Here is a 4,895-nt window from a genome sequence, read left to right on the forward strand (position 1 = left end):
AATGAACACCTGCTTGGGCGCCCCCATTGCAAGCTGCTTGCTATGGGGGCACTCGACAGGAGAGAAATGCCAGGAGCATCGGCGCTGAAAAGAAGAGGATTGAGGCTGCTCTGTGCAAAACCATTACACAGAGCAGGCAAGGACAACATGTTTATTTTAAAAAAGAAACAATTTTGCCTTTAATATCACTTTAAAGCGGGGGTCCGCCCACACCGCCAAAAAAAAAAAAAATATTAAAAGCCAGCAGCTACAAAATACTGCAGCTGCTGACTTTTAATAAATGGCCACTTACCTGTCCCAGGGTCCAGCGATGTCGGCAGGCGACGCTGAGAACCCGCTCGGTTCTCGGCAGCTGCCACCGCCATCCTAGGTGAGGGAATCAGGAAGTGAAGCGGTGCGGTTTCACTTCCCGGTTCCCTACTGCGCATGCGCAAGTCGCGCTGCGCATCGTAACTGGTCCCCGCTCTCTCCGGGGAGCTGTGCATTTCCCAGGAGACAGCGTGGAGGGACAGGAAGAGCACACTATGATTGCTTAGAACAGTGAATATCACTGTAATAAAACCACCACTTTTACTGAACGGAAGATACATTTAGTGTTTACTTTTGTGATTAGCTGTGATTGGCCTTGTCTGTACCATGTGACCAATCACAGAGATCGACACAATAATACACAATGAATGGCATGAATAGAAGCCATCCATTGTGTACAACTGTCATGTGACCTGCCGCGATTGGTCACAGCAATCCTGTGGTACAGGCAGCGGGCCGGTACACTGATCTGTCATCTGGACATCACATGACGTTCACCCAGATCTAAAGCGGTCCCGTCTGGTCATCATTTGACTATTATATTACGGTATATTATATTACGGTATATATATACATACACACACACACACACACACACACACATACACACTATATATTGACTATAGGCCAGACTGAACTGGTTAAATAAACATGTCATACTTACCTGCTCTGTAGTGTTTTTACACACAGCAGCCCGGATCCTCCTCTTCTGGGGTCTCCTGAAGGCACTCTTGGCTCTTCGTATTCAGTGAGTGCCCTCATAAGAAGCCGCTTCCTATGGGAGGGGGGGGGACTTGTGCAGGCCTGATCCCCAAGCCGCGCTGTGTGAGTCCATACAGTGCAGCGTGGCCCCGCCCCCAATCACTGGATTTGATTGACAGCAGCAGGGGCCAATGGCTCACACTGGATCCAGTGAAGGAGAGAGCGAGAGAGCACGCTGGATCAAGATTGGGGTCCAGTATTTATGGTGGCTGGGGGGGGGGGGCCTGACAGTAGGGCATTTTTTTTTTTTTTTTACCTTTGATGAAAAATTCTTCAGGCCTTACATTCTCCCCCCCCCCCCCCCCAATTACAAAAGCCCATGCAGTCACGGGGTCCCAGAAGGTGTAAAATCTAGTGACGAAATCTCTTGTCTAATTTAAGTTGCATACCTCTACCTCCAAAACTTGGGACTCCAAACTTTCTAAACAAAAGGGCCAGTTTACTGTCCTTCAGACTTTAGGGGGGCCGGACTGTGGTCAGTGGGGAGTAGAAAATGCCCATCAGTGCCCATCATTGGTTTATAATGGGAGGAATAGTGCACCATTGTTAATATCAAGAAGAAATAGTGACCCACTCAGTGGGAAGTCTAGGGCCCCAAGGGCCAGATAAAGGAAAGCAAAGGGCCACATCTGGCCCCTATGCCATGCTGGTCCCCTCTGAAGTCTCACAAAAAAAAAAAACCCTCCTAATTGGTGGATCTCAGCATTGCTGCTACAGGGAGAAAAAGCGCATGCGTAGCCTTTGACAGCTCTCGCTTCTGTGAGGTTGAGCAGAACATACAACTTAACCCCTTGGTGCCGGCACCTCCCGCCACTTTAAGGGGTTTAGGATGCCGAGAGGCGGGGCTTACGATCATGTGACTGCCATGATTGACTGTCACATGTTCGGAAAGCTTTCCGTTAGCTGCTGGTAAACATCGGCACAGATGTTTCTGCAATATTGCACGCAAATATGCAGCCGCTCGGTGCCCAGGCCCACCCTCCAAGAGGCCGCATATTTGCGTGCGCCTGGCGCTAAGAGGTTAAGCATACCCGTAGGTCATGTTGGCCCCTCAAAGCCAAGGTGTGTGACTTGGCAGTTTAAAAAGAAGTTACATTGTTGTCTTTGACCATTAAAAAAAAAGTATATAACATTTACATAAATAGAAAAGTACAAGGCTGCCACCTAGTGGGCACAGGAGGTGGCCAACACACTCACCTAAAAGGCCTTTTCAAAACAGATAGGACTACATATTTATAAATAGGGCCCGGGGCCCCAACCTTCTATAGGTATAAAATCTGAGCCACAGAATCCACCCCCCCCCTCCCTTATACTTAAATAAGCCGATCCTGCCCTGTACAGGAGCAGCGTCTCTCTCTTTCTCCCTCCTCACAGGGCAGAGGCAGCAGCAAGAACCATTGGCTCCTGCTGCTGTCAATCAAATCCTGTGTAAAGGAGGGGGCGGGTCCGAGCCGTTCTCACTGTATCTATGTATGCAGGAAGCATGGCTTGGGATTGAGCCCATACATGTGCCATAATAGAAAGCAGCTTCCTATGGGAGGAGCCAGGAGCCACTGAATGGGCTGAATACAGAAGCGTACATTATAGAGTGGCAGTGAACATGGAGTCTGGGGTGGGGGGTGGAGGGCATTCAGGTGCAGCAGGGAAAAAACATTGGTACAGCAGCAGCAAGCACATGCAGGTGCCGTGGTGGTGAGTGCAGAACTAAACGGTGGTGGAGTTCTCCCACAGCTCTGCTCTCTAATCTGGTGGGAGAAATAGTGCCCCATCATTGACATCAGTGGGAAGAATAGTGCCCCATCATTGACATCAGTGGGAAGAATAGTGCCCCATCATTGGCATCAGTGGGAGGAATAGTGCCCCATCATTGGCATCAGTGGGAGGAATAGTGCCCCATCATTGGTGTCAGTGAGAGGAATAGTGCCCCATCATTGGTATCAGTGGGAGGAATAGTGCCCCATCATAGGCGTCAGTGGGAGAAATAGTGCCCCATTCATTGGCATCAGTGGGAGGAATAGTGCCCCATCATTGGCATCAGTGGGAGGAATAGTGCCCCATCATTGGCATCAGTGGGAGGAATAGTGCCCCATCATTGGCATCAGTGGGAGGAATAGTGTCCCATCATTGGCATCAGTGGGAGGAATAGTACCCCATTCATTGGCATCAGTGGGAGGAATAGTGCCCCATCATTGACATCAGTGGGAGGAATAGTGCCCCATCATTGACATCAGTGGGAGGAATAGTGCCCCATCATTGGCATCAGTGGGAGGAATAGTGCCCCATCATTGGCATCAGTGGGAGGAATAGTGCCCCATCATTGGCATCAGTGGGAGGAATAGTGCCCCATCATTGGCATCAGTGGGAGGAATAGTGCCCCATCATTGGCATCAGTGGGAGGAATAGTGCCCCATCATTGGCATCAGTGGGAAGAACAGTGCCCCATTATTGGCATCAGTGGGAAGAATAGTGCCCCATCATTGGTGTCAGTGAGAGGAATAGTGCCCCATCATTGGTATCAGTGGGAGAAATAGTGCCCCATCATTGGTATCAGTGGGAGGAATCGTGCCCCATCATAGGCGTCAGTGGGAGGAATCGTGCCCCATTATTGGCGTCAGTGGGAGGAATCGTGCCCCATCATTGGTATCAGTGGGAGGACTAGTGTCCCATTATTGGTATCAGTGGGAGGAATAGTGCCCCATCATTGGTGTGAGTGGGAGGAATAGTGCCCCATCATTGGCGTCAGTGGGAGGAATAGTGCCCCATCATTGGTATCAGTGGGAGGAATAGTGTCCCATCATTGGCATCAGTGGGAGAAATAGTGCCCCATCATTGGTATCAGTGGGAGAAATAGTGCCCCATCATTGGTATCAGTGGGAGGAATCGTGCCCCATCATTGGCGTCAGTGGGAGGAATCGTGCCCCATCATTGGTATCAGTGGGAGGACTAGTGTCCCATTATTGGTATCAGTGGGAGGAATAGTGCCCCATCATTGGTGTGAGTGGGAGGAATAGTGCCCCATCATTGGTATCAGTGGGAGGAATCGTGCCCCATCATTGGCGTCAGTGGGAGGAATAGTGCCCCATCATTGGTATCAGTGGGAGGAATAGTGCCCCTTCATTGGTATCAGTGGGAGGAATAGTGCCCCATCATTGGCGTCAGTGGGAGGAATAGTGCCCCATCATTGGCGTCAGTGGGAGGAATAGTGCCCCATCATTGGCGTCAGTGGGAGGAATAGTGCCCCTTCATTGGTGTCAGTGGGAGGAATAGTGCCCCATCATTGGCGTCAGTGAGAGGAATAGTGAAGGGTACAGGGGAGAGTTTTAGTTAGTGATCACTATCATAGCCAATCACACGCTATCCCAGCGATCGTGTGAACAGTAGCTGGTCCTCCCAGCTCTCAATCATTAGTACAAGACTTGGAGCTGCTGGGGACATCTCCGTCCTGCAGGGGGTGCCATGGAGCGGGCTTCCCGGTGCAAACACAGGCATGTAATATGCAGCCCCAGAGAAGACGACCCGCCTTCCACGAGGCTGTATATATAGGCGTACGCTCGCTGGGCACGGATTAGATAGAAATCTTCTAGAACAAGTCAGGACTTACCAGAGTTTGCTGAAGTTCTGCACGGACAGAGCTGCCATCCCATCAGCGCTCAGTTTGCTCGATGAAGAATGAACGCTTTTATTCTGTTTCTTCCTTCGCAGCTTCATCAGGGCGTCAGCGATGTGCCGGTCTCCTGCGTAGTTGTAGATGATCTGCGCTCGCTCCTCGGCGCACTCGTCCCCGCCGGCGCGGAACAGCGTCTGCAACTGCAGGAGGTCGATGT

The sequence above is a fragment of the Aquarana catesbeiana genome, linkage group LG08 (genome assembly GCF_042186555.1).
Source record: "Aquarana catesbeiana isolate 2022-GZ linkage group LG08, ASM4218655v1, whole genome shotgun sequence".
Classification (NCBI taxonomy): Eukaryota; Metazoa; Chordata; class Amphibia; order Anura; family Ranidae; genus Aquarana; species Aquarana catesbeiana.